The sequence below is a fragment of the Ictidomys tridecemlineatus genome, chromosome 12 (assembly GCF_052094955.1).
Source record: "Ictidomys tridecemlineatus isolate mIctTri1 chromosome 12, mIctTri1.hap1, whole genome shotgun sequence".
Lineage (NCBI taxonomy): Eukaryota > Metazoa > Chordata > Mammalia > Rodentia > Sciuridae > Ictidomys > Ictidomys tridecemlineatus.
Window position 1 is genome coordinate 85978515 of NC_135488.1, and position 20090 is coordinate 85998604.

The following is a 20090-nucleotide window of genomic DNA, read 5'->3' on the forward strand; positions in this document are numbered from 1 at the left end:
TAAGTAAGCATATACTATTCCAATAATTAGAATAAACTGTAGTCTTATAAAAATTATATGTTTTTCCCAAATGATTGGACTCAGGCATGGCTCTGTCTCAGCACTAAGCACTCTGTTGTCAGGTCTTGATGCAAAGTTGAAATATATCTTTAAAAAAAAAAAAGCCTGCTCCCACCCCCAGCCAAGATGAATCTCCAACTTCTGGGAATAAGTGATCCAACCATTTCAGAGAAGAGAATGTCAAGGAAACAGTAAATAACCTATGAGATTCAATGGGTAAATACATGAACAGTAAAGAGTAGTTGCATAGAGCATTTGCTGCAGGAAAGCCTAGGCAGATATACCCTATCTCAGCCTCTTGGGCATCTATGGTAGGAGTGAGAGTCTGGGAGAAAAACAAGCAAGAAAGTATTTGGAATCATATTTAGGAGGAAAGTCAGAGAGGCAGTGGAATACAGGAGCAAAGATCACAGGTGCTTTGGGACCAGAATTATTGGACTTCAGTCCCTGAATTGCCATTCCTCAGCTGAGAAACTTTGGACAGGTTATTTAACTTCTCTGTGCCTCAGGCTCCTCATCTGTAAAATATTATAATTGCAGTATCAACCTCATAGAATTATTGAGAGGATTAATGAATGAGATGTAGGCAATACATCTAGAGAACTTCCTTAACTTATAAAGTAATAAGTGAAACAATTATTCCAATAACCAGAATATGGAGAAAGATTTGTACCTGTTCCTATCCTTGAGCTCTGACATGACCCTAAAGTCCTATATTTGGCATAACTCCACATAAAAAGAACTTCACAGAGACCGAAGTACATAATAAAATTCTCTGAAGGAAGAGCCCAAGACAGTGTTCTACACTAAGTGGATATAATTACCACAAGAATGAATTTCTTTATGCCTTTAGTAGACGGCTGTGAGGTTCAAAAAATAATGATAGGGGAAAGGTATTTAACTAAATTTTAAGCCTTGATTAAATATAAAAATGGGACTTAAATGCATAGTCTTTTAAAATAGTTTTATGATTTTCTAAAAAAATTATACAGACTGATTTTTAACTAAATTAAATACAAAAAAAAATACAAAGGAGAAAGTTTGAAAAAAAAAAAAGATTAGGTAAAATTTCACTACCAGGAATATAATCACTTTTAACATTTTGGACATCATTCCAAAAAATCTTTCTAAGGGTATTTTACACAATGAGACCTTCTCATGAAGGTATTCAATAGTCTGATTTTGCCCTGCTTGACATGTGGTAGAAAGCTTCCCATGATAATAAAAATATACCTTACTTATACCATTATTTGCAATGATTGCCTAGACATTCTATGTGTGCATCAGAATTCACTTAACCTGTTTCTTCTGGGTAGATATTTATATTAGTTTCAAAGTTTTTGATATTATAATGTTATAAATAGTAGTACAATTAAGAACACAACTTTCCCAACATCTGATTTTTTCCTTAGGTCATACCTAGGAATGGGAAATCTGGTCCAACATCAAGTACATTTCACATTCTGATAAACTGGTTGAGAATTCCTAACCTAGAACCTAAAATCCAAAATACTCCCAAATCTGAAACTTTCTGAGTGCCAACATGATGGGAAATCCCATACCTGCCTTCATGTGATAAGTTGTAGTTAAAATTCAGGCATACTGAAAATATTATAGAAAATTACCTTCAGGCTACATATATGTTATATATGAAACATTAATGAATTTTCTGTTTAGATTTGAGTCCCAGCCCTAAGATAGCTCAGGAGGTATATGTAAATATTACAAAATAAAAAAACCTGAAATCTAAAATGCTTTTGGTCCTCAGCACTTAGGATAAGAGAAATACAACCTATACCTAATTGTCCTTTGTGAAAACTTGTATCAACCTACACCCTCAATAAGAATGTTTGTTACTTGCTAAGATAGGATTTTATCAATCTATTTTGTTTTTACTATCTGTTATGTTTTCATGAATTATATCACTGCCAATCAAAGTTGAAATGAGTTACTACTTCACACCCACTAGGACAGCCATCATATAAAGGTCAGAAAATAACAAATGTTGGTGAGGATGTAGTGGAACTTTCCTGCACTGTTGGTTGGAATGTAAAATGAGGCACCTACTTTGGAAAACTGTCTAGCCATTCCTCAAAAAGTTAAATTTAGATTACCACATGACCCAGCAACTCAACTCTTAGGCCTATAACCAAGAAAACGGAAATCATGTCCATACAAAAATATATTCAAAATGTTCATAGTAGCATTATTTCTAATAGCCAAAATGCAGAAACAACTGAAATGTCCACCAACTGATAAATGATAAATAAAATGTGGTCTGTCATGCAATAAACTATTATTTGACAATAAAAACAAATAAAGTACTGACACATATGACAACATGGATAGAACCTGAAAACATACTAAATCAAAGAAGCTGGTTACAAAGCACCATGTTGTGCGTTTCCATTTCTCTGAAATTCAGAGAAAAGTGAAGAATAGGCATATCCATAATGACAGAATGTAGTATGATCATTGCCAAAGGCCAGGATGGGTTAGGTGTAAATGCGATATGACTGTTTAAATGCGATATGAAATTCCTTTTGGAGGTGATGAAATGTTCTAAAATTGATCATGATGATGGTTGCACAGCTCTGGGAATATACTAAAACCATTGGGTGAACTGTATGGTATGTGAATTACACCTCAATAAAGCTGTTATTTTTAACAAGAGTTCTTTTTCTTATATGTGGAAATAAAATGACCTTTAAAAAAGATTGTACTTTCAAGACGTTCCACAAACACAGTTTAAAGAGCACAGAGGTCTATTAGAATGATGAAAACAAATAATAGTACCCAAAGCCACTCTCCAATTTTCCTTCTTTTCCAGAAACTACTACATTCAACATTTTTAGCTGGCAGATTCTTCTAGTAATTACTTCCATATTTCTATATGTTTGTTTTGCTTATTCTTGATCTTTCCATTTTAGGCAAAAATCTATTGACACCCTTCCCCCCCCCCACAAAAGGAAGCCGAACACTCTTTGCCTTTATCTCTACTCCCCTCTCCACATCAATTAATGCTTCCTATTCACCCCTCACCATCTGTTTAATGTTGCAGTACAATATTATAGTTCTAGTTCTCTCTCTCTCTCTCTCTCTCTCTCTCTCTGTGTGTGTTATAATTTTGGTAAGATCACTTCTCATTGTTGATTTTATTATGACCATGAAGTAAAGCTGACTTATGCAATAAATTATGATTACTTTTCCTCCATGTGTACATTTTTGTTTTCTCTGGAGTTTATAATTGTCTTTTTTTTTTCCTCCGACTTCAAACTCCCGTTGTGAAATTCTCAATACATTCATTCTTATCATGTATTCTACTAACTCCATGAGCAAGTCTCTCCTGGTACCTTGTGGCCTGCTTCAGTCTAAACTGGCTGCCCTCTCTGCTTGGTGCGTAGCAGCTCACCTAGAATCAATTTTCATTATCACCCCAGGGTTTCCTCTGCCCTTCTCTGTGTTGCATCTCTTTGTTTCCTCTGTTCTTTGTTCCGAGCTGTCTTGGTTTATTCCTTCATTCCGGTGTAATATACCCTTTTATAGTTTCTTGAAAAAAAGAGTGTATGGGAGGCAAATGTTTGAGAATCTGTTTGATTCCATGATTAATTTTAATCTAGAAAACTCTGTGTTTTCAGCACTTGGAAAGTTTCTTGCAAAGTTCCGTTGATTATTTCTTTACTTCCACTCTTCTCTTGAATTCTTATTATTTGGATGCTTGAACTCCTAATTTTTTTCCTTCTTTCCAATTTTTTTTAACCATTTTTTACTTTCTTAGAAATTTCTTCAACTTAATCTTCTAATCTTTTTACTGTTCCTTTTTGCTGCTATTGTTGATAGTGGTTCTCTGAATACTTCTTTTATGGAGCATCCTGTTCCTATTGCATGAATGCCACATCTTTTCTTAATTATTTGAAATATTAATTGTAGTTTATTTTATCTTTTCTTATATTTATATAGCCTATTTTATTCAAGATGTTTCTTTTTTTCTGTTATCAACTGGCATTTGTCACATCAAAAGCTTTACAAAAGTTATCTGGAAATTCTTTGTTGTCTCATTAAACAGAAGAGTAGGAAGACTAAAAGCTGATTGGAGGTAAAGAAGATTGACAGTGGGTGGGGTGGAGTTAAAGTGCTCATCATTCAGTCTGCATAAATCCATTTAATCTCTTCACTGCTTTTAGTATATACTCTGTTTTTGGTGTCCCCCCCCCCATATCCCCAGTGTAATTCTCTCTAAAGAATAAACCTCCTTGTCCTTTCCTAAACACTTGGAACCCCATCCAACTTGTGTTGGAGTGAATGAGCGCAGTTGTTCAGGAATTTCCCCCTGGAATGGGGATATAACTGATTCTTCTTCTTCTTCTTCTTCTTCTTTTTTTTTTTTTTTTTTTTTTAATTTTTGGTACCAGAGATTGAACCCATGGGCACTTAACCACTGAGCCACATTCCAGCCTTTTTAACTTTTTAAAAAAATTTTAAGTCAGGGTCTCACTAGGTTGCTTATAACCTCATTAAGTTGCTGAGGCTAGTGTTGAACCTCTGATCCTCCTGTCTCAGCCTCCCAAACCCCTGGGATTACCAGCGTGTGTGCCACCATGCCTGGGTATACCTGCTTCTTAAATAATGTTTTATAAATTATCCTTATTTTCGCCCCATTGAACTCCTATTCTTACATGTACCTGCTGCCACCAATTCCTGAACCTTTCAGAAGTACCAACTAGGTTGACTGGCAACTTTCCCAACTGTTAGCTTTCTCCCATCTGCTAATTCAATGAGTTCTCACACATTTGCCTTCAAGTTTTGAAAATTATATTATTATATGTTCTCTAATTTTACCATTTTCATGTGATATGTGACCTTATGCCTAAAAATACCTCTTTATAGTGGTTTAGTGAGGTTTCTCAAAGGAATTAACTTTAATGCATTATTCAATCTCCAAGTTTACTTGTAACCCAGAAATATATTATATTTTGCATATACCTTTGTGGGATAGTTCTGGAGTCCACAGCATATAATGATTATTTGCATCTTAGAGTACATTTTGGCATGAATAAGTTCTGAGTGGTGGGACTTTAGTGTACATTCTGGAAGAATAGTGACTAGCAGGGTTTCATGGAACAGAGAGAAACTCATTGGAAAAATGAAAATAATTTTTAGAAAAACATATAAGCCAAGAATACTCATGGTGATGTCCTGAGCTTTATCAGTCAATTCTAGATGTTCCTGTTACATTCTTAATATCAGCTGATGAATGAGGCAGAGCAGAAAGTGCAGAGTGGCACGTAGAGTTGCTAAAGTATTGATCAAAACAAGATTTCACAAAGCATTTTAGTTAATAGTTTATTCTAGAAAACGTGTTCTCTAGAACATATATCATGGATCAGGATGCTACTTTAAATGCTACTCAGAGGCATGTAGTTTCCTCTTCTTTAGTGGTTTCTGCATAAATCAAATATGTTAATTTCAGAGGGAAAAAAAAGACCTCCTTCATCCCATAAGCCTCTGTAAAAACATTAGGTAAATAAGAGCACTCTTTGGACAAAAGAAGACTTGGATCCAAGTAGTATATTTGGGTTTCCTTGGCTGTCTGGTTTCATCGCATGCATTTTCTTGGTTCCCTGAAGATGTTTCAGACAGAGTGGGGCCTGTTGAACTTGTAAGACTTCAGAAAGTCTGTGGCCAGCCAACACCAAACTACCACCGTGAGGAGGGAGGTTTGCAATATGATCTACTTAATGTATGCAATTACTTTGTTGTTACTGTTAGTTAAGTAGTTAGTTTAGAATTATTTTAAATGACCAAGTTTTGTGGTCAATCTGGAAACGCATTCATTAATGAGCAGAAGCCTGAGCAAAACCTAAAATCAAGTGATGTGAGTGTCCAGCTAGGCGTGAGACTTCCATTTGAGAGCTTTTGCTTTCCCATAGATCTGTTAAAGGGAAGCCCTAAGGCTTTGACAGACAGCATCCGACAGGTAACACTGCTGACTCTCTCCTCTTGTGGCGATGGCTTCTCCTTGCTCTGTGATGACAACACGGCCAGCTCTCACAGCAGAGATAAGACTTTTCTGTGATCTGCTGAGGTCTACTGAAGCAGCACCCTTCTCTATCTTCCTCAAACTAAATGATCATGTCCATCACACTGGAGTTGGAAGTAAGGCCTCTCAAATCTGAGACTCAAGTGGAGAGGCCAGTACACCCTTAACTAAGCTGTTGAACCTTCTGAAGAAGAGATGCACTAGTAGATGTTACCAAAACGAAAAACAACTCGTACCGGAATGGGGAGGTAAGTTTCTTGGGTTATTTTCAGTGTTTTCCCTGGCTTCTTTTCCTTTAATACAATTCACATTTCTGCCTTGTCACTGATATGTCAACCCAGAGTGAGAATCGATAAAAGGCCTACAGAATGCTCCACAAATAATTTGGGGGCACCTGCTATGTTTCAGGCCCTGTAGATCACCAGGGAATAAGATGGCATAGTTACTGGGGCTTCTGACAAGTTGAAGGAGACATTAAATAAATAATCACACAAATAATGTGCCAAATTGCAACTGTAATAAATGCTATGTAGGGAAAAACAGAGGGTGCTATGAGCACTTAGCACAAGGGACCCAATCTAGCTGGGGAGAGGTCGGGGGAGGTTGGTATAAATGGCATGAAAGCTGAGATCCAGAGGATTCAAGACCATAAATGGAGAAGAGAGGGACAGGGATGGAAAGGAGAGCTCTCCATCAAAGAAGAGCCCCATGAAATAAAGTTCTGAAGAGGGGAAGGGCTTGGTGTTAGTAGAAACAAGGTCAGTGGAGCTACAGAATGAAAGAGAAAGGAAGAGAGCAGTACAAAATGAGACTGGAGAAGTTGTTAGGGGCCAGACCCCATAGGCTCCAAGGCCATGCTAAGAATTTTAAGTCATACCTTAAAATAAATGCTATGTTTTAAGCAGCAGAATAGCAGATCAGATATACATTGTAGAATATAATAGTTATTGTAAAGAAAACATTGAAAGGGGGCAAGGGGAGGTAGGAGGAAACTAAGTAAGATCAGGTGTATCATGATCCAGGTGTGAGAGCTGAGGGTGGTTTGGGTGGTGGTTAGTGCAGTTGAAGGAAAGTGGAATGATTTGAGATTATTTAGAAGGTAAACTGACATTTACTAGTTAATTAATGAAGGGGGCAGTAGGGAGAGGGAAGTGTCAACTGTGACTCAGATCTGGGGCATGAATAAATGGGCAGATGATGTACAGCAGACACATATAGGATTTTACTTTAATTTTATATGAATTCATGATGCAAAAAAAATGCCACCCTGGGGCCTGGAGTCTGATTCTGGCTCTGCTACTAGCAAACTCTGAGAAATTAGAAAGGAATTTTGCCTCTCTGAGCTTTAGTATCCTCATCTGCAAATGACAGCCTTACGTTAGATTATATTCAGAGGGACTTTAAGCTATAAAAATTCTATTTCTACAATAGAAAACCAGATCTCATGCTCTGAAGTTAGAGCTCATCTTGAATTCCAGCTCTGACGATTCTGTGACCTTGGTGAGGTATTTAAACATTTTAACCCTCTTCATTCATTCAATTAGCAGCCAGGCCAGTTCTAGAAGCTGGGGACACAGCAGTGATTGAAATACGGTATTTGTCTAAATAACTTTAATAGAGGCAATAGACAATAAAAAAGATAATTTCAGGTACTGAATAGTGTTGTGAAGAAAATAAAACATGTTAATAGAATATAAAATAACTACCAGCTGAGAGGTGTTGCTTATTTAGCCAGCATTGTTGAATAACGCCTGGGTTCTCTTGTTTGTTGAGTACAAGCGATAAAAGTACCTACTTATAAGAGTGTCATGGGAATTAATTGAGATACGCACATAAGGCCCTTAGGACAGAATCTGGCAAGTAGCACATTTGTTATGATATTAGTTGTTGTTACCAGGTCTGCTGCTATTATTATCACTTTGAAATGCTTCTATCCAGAGAATTATACCAACGTTGATTACATTTTTATACCTTTATGGAGATTCTTATTCCTAATTATAATAACCTACAAAGTCAAACCAAAATCAAACTTTGGAAAAATGTGTCCTAGCTTTGGGAACTTTGAAAATCAATCTTGAACAAGAATTTCATATATATGGACAATACTTGTTCTACCGCTTCAACCCATTAACAGACATGCTCTGAACAATAAATGACCAAGCAGAGGGCTCCCTATGTTTTTGCAGCCTGCTCAGAGAGAACACCAATAAATCAGGGTGGAAGGGAACATCTGCATAGCCCAGAACAACGGGACTGTGACACTCTAACATTTACTGAATGCTGCCACTTCCCAGGCACTGTCAGGCAGATGAAGACACGAAGGTACAGGGAGTTTAAGACCACCTTCTCCGAATCAAACAGTGGCACTGTCACAGAGTTAGCACTTAACCCCAGGGGCACTCAACCACTGAGTCACATCCCCAGCCCTATTTTGTATTTTATTTAGAGACAGGGTCTCACTGAGTTGCTTAGCACCTTGCTTTTGCTGAGGCTGGCTTTGAGCTTGTGATCCTCTTGTCTCAGCCTCCTGAGCCGCTGGGATTACAGGCGTTCCCAACTGTGCCCAGCTAGTGCCATTCTTCTTAATCTCTGGGCTCCACTATCTTTCATTAGTTCATAAAAATCAAGGGTCCATATGACTTGTTCTGAAATTTCATTTCTTTCCCTGTTTCTGAAGAAGCCAAAAAACTATGGGAAGTCCAGACAATGAGCACCTGGAAGGAGGCGAAGTGAAAGGGCACAAAAAATTACTCAGGTATTTCAACAATAAATTCTCAGACTACAAGATTGTCTGTTTATGGTTGTGACCCAGTTAAAACTGCTCTAAGATTTAAAACTTCAATTTTAATCTGCATGCCTAGTAAAGTGTTGTCTATGAGGATGTCTATGAAGATAGAAGGAGACTACAACCCTGTCCTGACACCAAGGCAAGACACTAGGCTATGTACCTTATATGGGTTATCTCACTTAATCCTTAAACAACCCTAAATGACACGCATCATCATTATGACTAGTTAAACAACAGTAAGCTTGAGTGCTATGACCAGGATTTGGGACCACATACTCTACCTCTAGAGTCCAATTTATACTATGTTGTCCCAATATATCGGCCGATTCTAGAATCAAGGAGAAGTTTCTAGTTTTAATGGCCCTATCAATAATAAATTCAAGGACTTTGTGCAAGTCATATATGATTTTTTAGCTTCAGGAATAAAATGGGAGAGTCAAGTTGACTTCTGAAGGCTCTTCCCACTCTAAATCCAATGGGTGTAGATCATTACATTTGTCCATCTCCAAATAAAAGCTATAAAATTGTTAATGGGTTCTATTTTATGTCATTTTAAAGAAATTAGACTGGCTGAAATACCTTACTATATCAAAATCCTAAATTTAAACCTCCAGTAGGAAATATTTTAGATGGAATTAAAAATGAGCCTAGAAGTCAAATCTTCCCTACATGCCTACTTTGTTTGAATTAGAACCACCTTTGTTAATTAAATTTCCTTCAGCGTGGAATGATTAGGCCATCACTCAGATCAGATCACCCTTTTCCCTTTAAAAATAGGACTGTAATGAGCCTCAAAAAATCATGTAAGAGCAATGATGCTCCAAATACAAGAAAGAAGGAAGTATTAGGAATAATTATTATTGTTCCTTATCTTAGGTACTGAGCCACTTCACAACATCGACATTGTTTGTTCTATGGCACACCAAAATAAAACAAGAGCGAGCTTCCTACCAAGTTACTGTGATTCATGAATTTGATTTTTAAAGTAGCTTCCTGCCTTAAGAGTCCAGTTTTTATTTCACTTCCAGGTGAACACTGTGGCTAAATTCCAAACCAATTAAAAGCCCTGTGTTCTATGGGGCACATAGGTTCTGCACATGTATGCAAACTTTCCTGGAAAGAAAAGGGTCCTCAGGCTGTGCAAGGGATGGGTGCAAAAGCCACATGCATTTATTAAACAGCCTTAATGTTAGGCTTGCTAGACAACAGAACTTTATCATGTTGTGTGGAGGGTGTGTTCTAGAGTATCAAAACTGCCTGATCCCAAGTTCCCCTTCTTATGGACTTGAGGAAAGAATCACTTCTCTGTGGGGAAGAGGGAAGGAGAAGGATCACCTCCCCTTCCTACAGCAGGAATTGCCCTTAGCAAGTTCCAAAAGGAAAAACACCACTCAGCCAATTGATTTGGTAAGTAAGGCAACATCTTATTGAAGGGCAGTCTAAACCCACTTTAAACAAACCCCTCTCTGCCATTCCATTTGAAAGTTAAGTAGATGATACTGAGATTGCAAAAGAAGAAAAGGAAGCAAAATATGTATGAGAGCTGGCTGAGCATCTCCGCTGTGGAAAATGGCCAGGGCTCAGTCAGTCCTTCCTGTCTCTCCACTCATCATTATGCATTAATATCAAGGAAACATGATGGTCTACTCTCCAGAAATTTCTGCTTTTGCACAAACTTAGGCAGCTCACTGCAACTAATGTGGAAATGTAGTGCTAAGCACGTCTGGGTTGTAAACACAGCAGTCTTGCTCTGCTGGGGCCATCTACAAATGTCTCCAACCAACTTGTGTGATTGTCTTTAACACCTTTTTTTTTTTTTTAAAGAAATGAATTTGATTTCATTTTCCTCCCCTAGTTTTCAAATAGTCATTAAAAATTAAACAACACTGAGAAAAGCCTTTTATGATTATAGCCTTCATTCTCCTGCAACAAACTAGATCTATAAATTTACGTACCATTGTAGATGTAAATTACAAAATTTATATTCAACTATATTAAAACATCTATTCCAAAAATGATTACCAGTTGTGAAAAGCAGACAGGCTTATCACTTGCTGTCAGTTGTTCATGTCTAGTTAAGCAATAATGTGCTAAAACTGCTCTTTTGTTTTGTGTAAGAATTTTGGCAATAGAAGAAATGAACACTCGGTTAATAAAAACTCAGGCTGCTTTTTGCTTTGATGGAGGAAGCAGCTGCCTGTTTTCATTTGCTGCAGAGCAGCAAAACCCATCAATATAATAAGCAGCTTAGATGCATCCATCCACAGCATCTGTAAGGATATAGGGCTATTCGCTCAAAACCAATCCCTGGTTTAATTTTAACAAAGATGTGTCTGACATATTTGAAAATGCATTATAATAGGTTTTGAAACACGAACAATTTCTCTTTCTTTTAACTACTTTTTACAGATTCGAAAGGTTAGTATACATAGCTGAATGATAGCAATGATAAGAACCAGACCAAACGGTGAGGCCATCCTAAAACAAGGGCAGTGAAGAGAGCAAATCAAGAGGCAGTTATTTGGTTCGCTTCAAAATGGAAGTAATTCATTTGAATGCGATTTCATTCATTTATTCACCCAAACAAATATTTATTGAATCCTTCTATATATTGCAATGGGCTAGAATTCTGAGGCCATCCATCATCCCTTCTCTCAAGGAGTTCACTCTTCAGGGAAAAGATGAACATACAAACATAAGTAAAACAATGTGGTGAGTACAGTGTACAGATACACGTTTAGTCTTTTATTTGAAAAAATTCAAATGGGCATATGACACGGTGAAAACTATTTAACATAAAAATTAAAAATCAAATACTGTCTCCTCTATTATACAGTCACACACTTCATTAGACATACCTTTAAGAAAAGACGATCTGGTAGAAAAAAAATTGAATTATGTTTAAACACATGTCAAACTGTTTACTAGTGTAGCCAAGAATTATCACACTTTGGAGAGAAAGTTTTAGGATTTTAAGTTTTGTTTGGACAGCCTCTAATTTTACAGTAACCATTAGGTACTTTTACATGATCACGAATACACGACACAGCAAGCCTAATAGAAAATACAAACCTTAAAGCAACTTACAATGTAATACAGTATGCTTTGGCTAGAAATCGTGCTAAGAGATTATTTTATTTTAGTGCTAGGTGGCATTCCAAGAAGTCAGATAATTCTAAATCCTCCTTTCTCTGATTCAATATTGGATAAGTGAGCGTCTCAGCATGACAGCTAGGGACTTGTCTGGTGGTATACATAAATGTGAGGTTAGCCATCAGCTTTTCAGGAGATCAAATTTAAATGAGCATGCATTTGCAGAAACATTAAGAAAATGTTCCCATAAATGTAGAGCCGAGAGCTCGCTTCATCAAACATGGTCATTGCAAAGCTGTCTACATGGTTGGGATTTTTTTTTTTAATAAATGTTTTATTTTGTAATAATTTTAGATCTACAGAAAAGTTGTAAAGACAGTACAGAGAGTTTCTGGTGTTCACCCGGTTTCTTCCATTGTTCACATCCTATACTTCACAAAACTAAGAAAGACACTGACATCTGACATTGGCTCATTACTACCAACTAAACTCCAGGGTTACTATGTAGAAGAGCGATGAAGGTATCTGTCAGAAAGTCACGTACTGAACTTAAAGGACAATTCTAGCACCTATCACATCTTTCCTTCTGTTCATTTTTTCCCCCTTCTTCTTAAGTTACTCTAAAGAAATTGATATCAGATTTAAGAGTTAAAATGGGACACAAAATGCATATACCTCAGGGTTTAAAAAAAAATCTGACCTCATCAAGTGAACTGTGGAGTCAAGCAAAGCTTTGGTTCCCCATTCCTTTGTTGAGCCAGGCAGAATATTATTTCTAAGTCATTATTCACATAGAAATTCTGATTGCCCCTATTCAATTAATACTTTCATATCACAGTGTGATATGGACCCTATAACCAATCTTGTGGCAGCATGAGTTAAGAACCACAAAGAATTCAGGGGTCATTATTTTTCACCCATTTAGAGTGTTTATAAAGCATTCACTATGAACCCTCTCTTCTCTGTGCCTGCTTTCTTCCTTCCTCTGCCCCACTGCTTAATGGCCAAGCACAGTGCTTCCAGAATCCTGCAGAGATTCATAGACTTAGGTACTGGTTAGTGGTGGTTCCTCCAACAGAACGTTGGAAAAGATGCCTCTTGGGAGATTCTGACTATTTACAACTGTTGGTCAAACCTTGGTGTCTCGTGTTTGGGTGACATGCCCTCTAGGCTGAAAAAACTGCTTCCCTAAAATGTAGACAGGCCCCCAGAGCGGACAGAGCCCAGCAATGCCCCCAGAGGCCTTCCCTTTATCCAGTTCTTTCATCCCTCCCTTGATTCCTTTAGTTTCCCCTTCTCTCCACTTCACCTTCTCTCACTTGGACTTTAATCTTCATCCTCGTTTTAATGCCTCCTTTTTCTGTTTAAAACAATTGATAACAGAAAAGCGAACTTTTCCTTTAAAAAGCAAAAAGTAATCATATTTCAATAAATAATTTGTCATAACATCCTCAATATTTCATAAAAATACTTTGACATATTTCTTTGCCTTCGATCAAAAGCTCCTTGAGGAGAGGGTCATGTTTGTATGATGCATGTGAAGGCATGTTGTCTTCATGTAGAACAGTAGCAAACTGTTCTAAATCTGGAACTCACAACAATTAAAAAATGAATCCCTCTTCTTTTGCAAGATATATTTGCTGAACTTTGTGTACTCTATCTACTCATGACCTGATTCTACCTGTAAATGCAATCACAGGTCAATTCTGGTGTGGATAAGTTTCTAATTGCACTCAATCCACTTTCACCGGCTTTCTTATCTATATCCACTATCTGTAGACCTGGCAGGACAATTATCACAAGAAGATAGGATAGATGCTCTGGGGAGTAAGGCTGTCCTGGGCCTGAAAGGTGCCTGCTTACAAGTTCCCAGGCCAGCAACAAAGAATCCACATTCAATTGGCCCTCTTTCTTTAAATCAATCCTCTTGCTTTGTTCAGCAGAGCTGTGTCATGGGTGCTCATATCTGGGGCTTATCTGTGGATATCTACAAACAGGCAGGTCTCTAATCATAGGAGCCTGGAAAGAGTCCTAGAATGGGCCCTTTAAGTGACTTGAGAGAGAAAATGATTCTGTCTGGCTTTTTCCCCCTTTTTGGTCCCCCCTTCTCTTTGCTATGATAAAATTTGTTACTGTAACCCATATAGCAAAATGTTTTCTTTGAGAATCACAACTCCTTGAGAAGGGCCTTCAAAAATACACTATTTAAGCTGAACTATTGCTTTGCACTTGACACCACAATTATCTTTCGGTTGGGAAAAATACAAAAATTCTAGAGCTGTTATATTTTTCCTGGCCCTTTCACACCAGGACACATGAGCGTTCTTAAGTTGAGATCAAAGTGCATGGACTGAGTAGTTGAGAGCGGAGAAGTCATCACGGGCCCTGTGGACTCATGCTGGATTTCTCAGGAAAGAAAACAGATTTCCTTCTCCTTCCAGCAGCAGAGTTCATGTTATCATGAACTCCATCATTTCTCCTCCTTGGTCCCACCCTCAAAATGATAAACAATGGCTTTGAGCCCAGAGCCTTGCATTCCAGCGAGAATTTCTTTTTTCATCCTGTTACGCTGCCCAAGAGCACCGGAGAGATTTTTCCCTGAGCAAATACCATAGCAGAAGTCAAAATTCTTACCACTATTGACACACACAAAAACAACCTTTTGGAAGAATACAAAATAATGTTTACTATTTTTTTTCATGGGTGCTTCTGAGAAATCTCCATGTATGAAGTAATGCCTAAAGAATTAAGGAGCTTGTGCAGCACAGGGCACAGCTAGTGAAATTGAGTTTGGGCTAGAACCTCTGTTTCCAAGGACACTTCCTTGGTCCCCAAACACCTAGTTTTCTTTTCAGAGTAAAAGACGAGCAATAGCATAGGAAAGACATCATGATTTGAGTTTTCATCTCCTGGGCAGATATTTTTTTCTTTTTTTTTTAATTATCTTTCAGGTGGAAATCAATGTTTAAAGAAATGTATCCTGGGGCTGTGGTTGTAGCTCAGCGGTAGAGCACTTGCCTAGCACATTCGAGGCGCTGGGTTTGATCCTCAGCACCACATTAAAAATAAATAAATAAAATAAAGGTATTGTGTCCAACTACAACTAAAAAAAATATATTAAAAAAGAAAGAAAGAAATGTATCCTACTCATTGCAACTTCAGTTAGTCACAGATGCTTAGTAACTACATTTAAGTCATTTTTGGTTTCTATTTCTTAATAAACAGCTTTATGGAAGCAGTGCTTCCGTGCCACACCCCGACACACTGGCTGGTGGTGGAGGCTATAGATAAACTCAGCTGCAGCTCACCCAATATCACAATCCTGAGTTGAGACCAGGAAGCATCATACAATTTTCAGAAACAGTGATCCTCCTGCTCTGGAATTGTAATTATTACGTGCCTGGCTTTATATAATTGGGCTTCTGTTTGTTTTCAGGAAATTTGTCACGTAAATGGTCATTAGCCTTATTTATTCAAATATCTACATGTAATCTGTGTTGCAATTAAGAGTTGGTAGCAGATTCCAACAATTCTTTTGATTACCAGCATTCCAATCATAATAAAAGAGCAATTTTAGTTTACATTGTTGTGTCTAGGGAGGGAGAATCATGTAATATATACAATTTTCGCACACACCACGGTGTTGAGAAATGTAATTTTCTGTGTATTCTCTTCTAAGAATATTTTCAATATTTCTGGATTGTCTCTGCACTCAGGAACAGGATTGAAATCTCCACTTTGGCATTTATCTGAGACTGTGATAGCTCAGTTGTCTGCCGCCAAATGCCAAGATAGGGGGAATCTCATCATCCAGAGACCAGCTGCATGATGGGCAGTTAATAGATATATCAAACCTTAGGATATATGCTAAGCTGAAGAGATGATTGGTTGGTTGATACACTGATTGATTAGCATAGGGAGAATGGGTTTCTTCTTGACAACCTAAGATTATGCTTCAGCTAAGCTCAAATTGCTTACACCTCTTCTATTGGGTTTAAAATTACAGTCCTGTCATCTAAAATCTCTCTTCAATGAAATTTTTACCATATATAAAAATTAAAGGGAAAAAGAAAGTAGGTGCAGTGGATAAGAGTAAATGGAGTAGATACATTTCATGCTACTGTTGTTGATTCCACCAGGAAAAGTTGATATGTAAATCCCCTTGAAAAATGTTACACATTTCATAAACCATTACTGAATATTATACAATAATTCAGGGGAAAAAGTTCAGTATGTTTAAGTCAGTGAACACCATATTTTCAAATACATTCAAGTCAGATCTCCTCTATGTAACACTGAGAATTAAAGGAAAGCCCTCTATTAATCAGGTTTACTCTCTTAGGCATGCAGACCCACCCTTGGACTTGGAGTATTTTTAACTGCTGGCATGCCTTTCGGGGGCAGGGCCAGAAAGGGCAGATTTATGGAGACTGCGGATTAGCTTTGTATCTGAAGCAGCTTAACAGGAGCAGTAACTTCTTTAATTAGCAGTAATGATCCCGAAGACAGTCACATGCACATCTTGAAATATTTTAATATTGTGCCTGTTTCCCACGCACGTAGAATCAGATATGCTTGAAAAATGAAACAAGGCCAGATGAATGAAGGAAACACAACCCTGCTCTATCAAACTCAAGACTGATATTAAATAAAAATCCACCAAGACCCTTCTAGAAAGGGCAACATTTCGGGCTCTACGAACACCTGATAGTCCCAGTTTACAACAAATTCATTAAAAATAAGCCCCGTTTATCATGCCCTGTTTGCAAGGGCCTGTTTAAAGATTCTACCTCTTTGTACTTGAATTATCAGACTGGCTAAAGAAAGGACCTTGCTCTCTCCCCTTCCTTCCCATCCCCCTCCCCCTCCAAAAAAAAAAAAAAAGCTGGTAAGCTTTAATTCAGCACTTTGAAGAGCACCCCTCCTCTGCCTGAGCAAATAAGGATTTGGTTGCCGAATCACACTGGATAAGTGGTTCATTGAGAATGTTAAAATCTGCATTAATAAATAGGACTGGGCTTCTCGGATTTTCCCTCTTCCTATCAGCTATGAGCGGTAGGGGATCAGCTGTGACTAAAATCCCCAGCTGAACAACCCACATACAACTCAGTGAGCAGACTTAAAACAAGGCCATTTATTGGTGACTGTTATGCAAACAAAGCGTCCAAGTCTTAGAAACAGATGTCAACTGAAGCATATGCTTACTGTAAACTGGAATTTGATTCTCTTTATAAAAATAGACATAAATGGGCCTTCAGAAAGTAGACTGCCTCTTGTTGTCTACCACTGCCTAACTTGATTCAGCCTAAAGCTTTTAAAGAGATGAATAGACTGATATGTGAGGGCAAAAGAATAAAAGTTAAAAAAAAATTAAATTGGAAATAAATGATAACATGTTGGAGCAGTTCCCAGAAGCAATTTTACAGATTTTTCTCTAAAAACACAAGACAGGAAGTTAAAAGCTTAGTGCAGGTCACCCATGGCATGTCGAGTTATCATTTCCTACCACTTAGGGTGGAAAAGAACCTGCACGTCTGGGTGGCAAGTGTAGTGGCGCATACTTTTTACCCTACTCTCTCTTTCTTTCTCTCTCCCTTACCTCTTCTCACATCTTGATGTCTTTTAAATGTCACTTATTTTACATGAGGCGGTTGGTGGAGACATGAGTCAACAGCAATCAGAACCATTATCCCCTGCAGCGAGTCCTGGTCTTAATGCATTGTGACACCTTTGCTGGCCAGCCACCGATTTACCTTTCTGCTTCTTAGGGAATTAAGTGGCATCATGTGAGAATGGTTGTGATATGAACAGCATGGGCATAACTGGTATTAAATTTACCTCTCAGCCTAAGTGAATTTTCCTCACATGTGACTAATCAAAATGAAAGCTTGTGGACCCAGGCTGAGCTGGCCAGCACTTCCCCACCCCTGGGACCAGGGCTATTTTGTTTTATCTCTTTGTACAAGCTGGCAGAAGTTTAAAGTGAAGGGGATAATCCAGTGCTGGTGTCTTTATGAAATAACATCCTTACATGAAGAGGCTTTTAACTGTCTGTCGCTGTCCTCTCAAAAAAAGAGTGTGACAATCTCATTTTGCTGAGCACCCTCCCATGAAAAGGGAAAATAATAGCCATGGCCGCCATGGCTAGCACTGACCTTACATGATCCATTATCCACTAAACACTTTAAAAGTCAGTTTTACATACACTGTGGGGGGAAATGAGGGAACTATCACAATCATTTTCACTTTAGTGAATTTGCCATCCATTTGAAGTCCGTCACTTGATATCCCAACACATCCAGCCAGTGTCACAGTGTAATGCAAAAGAAAATGCAATTGATTAAAAGATGTCCACCACAGATGCCCCGGCACCCTCCGATTTAGTACACTAGCTAGGAGTCATGGCATGGGTGCAGTGGCTTCATGTGAACTTTCCTCAAACTTGAACCTAAGAAAAAGAACAATCGAAAACGAAGTCCTCAAAATTTTTAGAAGTGCTTGACATTCCTTCAAAAATATGTTTTACTAACCACTTAGCGGAGATCAGTAGGTGCCAAAAGAAGTGCAGGCAGAGCAATTATCGTCCTGCACAGTCAGCCTGATGCTCATTCACAGACAAGAGTGGCTTGCATTCTGCCACGAACCAACTGTGCATGTTGCTGATAATAGAGTAGAGGTATTGCTAAATTGGTACTGAAATAGCACACCTCGTTTACTTCCAGAAACTTATTTGTGGAAGGCAGTGAAGGCTGGAATATTTTCTCATAACTACAAGAATACCCCACTCATTGTTAACATTAAAATTAGTTTCCTGACATGGTGCATGCTATGCATTTACTGGTCCTTAAATAGGAACTTCCAGGCCCAGAGTAGAACACTAATGGCATTTCTTTCCCCATGTGGATAATGCATTGCTTCATTAATAAACCATCTACAAGCCTGGCTGGTAATCAAAGTCTTGGTCACTTTACAGTTCTTCACTCAGGAGTTCAAAGGCAGCTTCGCTGCATTTGGGTAATGCATTTATTCTTGAACCCTCTGTTCCGAGGGCAAACACTGAAAGTGGAAAACGAGGGCGGAGATGGAAGAGCGCCTCGCAGTTGAATATCACATAGAGTAACTGCCAAAGTTTGAGCCACATTTATAAAATTTAACTTTACTATGTTAGGGCATTGGGGCAGGGGCAAAAAAAAAAAATAGCCAAATAAACAATTCCAATTCCAATATTCTTAAAGAGTTTATTTGCCCACACCCCTCCCAAACCCTTGAATTCCACTTTCTGAGTTGACACTTTCATTCTGTTCCTCAGCTCCACTCTCCTAGTTAGCTTGGAGGAAACCAGGGTGGTTATTCAAAGGAGCCCCAGGGGATCTGATTCAAAAAGGAGTGAAAGAATTCTGGGAAGGTTCTACTGGACCACGCCAACTGAAAATCAAGTCTGTTGCTGGACTCCTGGAGATTTTCTACTCAATGCAGATTCCAGAAAACCAAAATTTTCAAGTCGAATAAGAATATAAAAAGATAGGGCAAGATGGTTGGTTAATCATGGATCAAGAAAAATGAGTAGCAGAAGGCGCCATTTCCCCCAAATATGCTATGGAATACTGGAGAGTGTCACTTTCAGGGCTCACAAGAGAAAGGCTGAGAAGAGATGGGAAGGAAGATCATAAGGAGAAGAAAACACTTAGAGGAAAATATGGAAACCTCGCGTTAAGTCTTCACCACGAGAGGAAAGCAAGCAGAAATATCAGAAGGTAGTTTGTGGCCTGCTAAGTTACCATTGAGGAGTATTTTCTGGTTAAAAGAAAAAAAAAGGAAACAGAAACCAGGAGTATTTTCTGGGTTAAGAAACAAAAACAAAAAAACAAAAACCTGTTCTGGGAAAGTGAAATAAGAACACCCAAGTAAATCGGTCTTTAGAATTTGATTGCACACTTCAGGAATGAGTCAGGAGTAATGAATCCAGCACAACTGTGTGGCTCTATGGGCAGACTGGCTATTTAATTTAATTAATTAATTAATTAATTAATTGGTACTGGAGATTGAACCCCAGTGCACTTTATTAAGTGAGCTACATTCCCACTTCTTTTTAATTTTGAGACCAGGTCT

General features: G+C 38.1%; 1 protein-coding gene across 6 annotated transcripts in view; it reads right to left on the reverse strand.

Moving 5' to 3' along the window:
* The window catches only part of Camkmt (calmodulin-lysine N-methyltransferase), a 376320-nt gene that overhangs the window by 64385 nt on the left and 291845 nt on the right, over positions 1 to 20090 (reverse strand). The window lies entirely within an intron of this gene.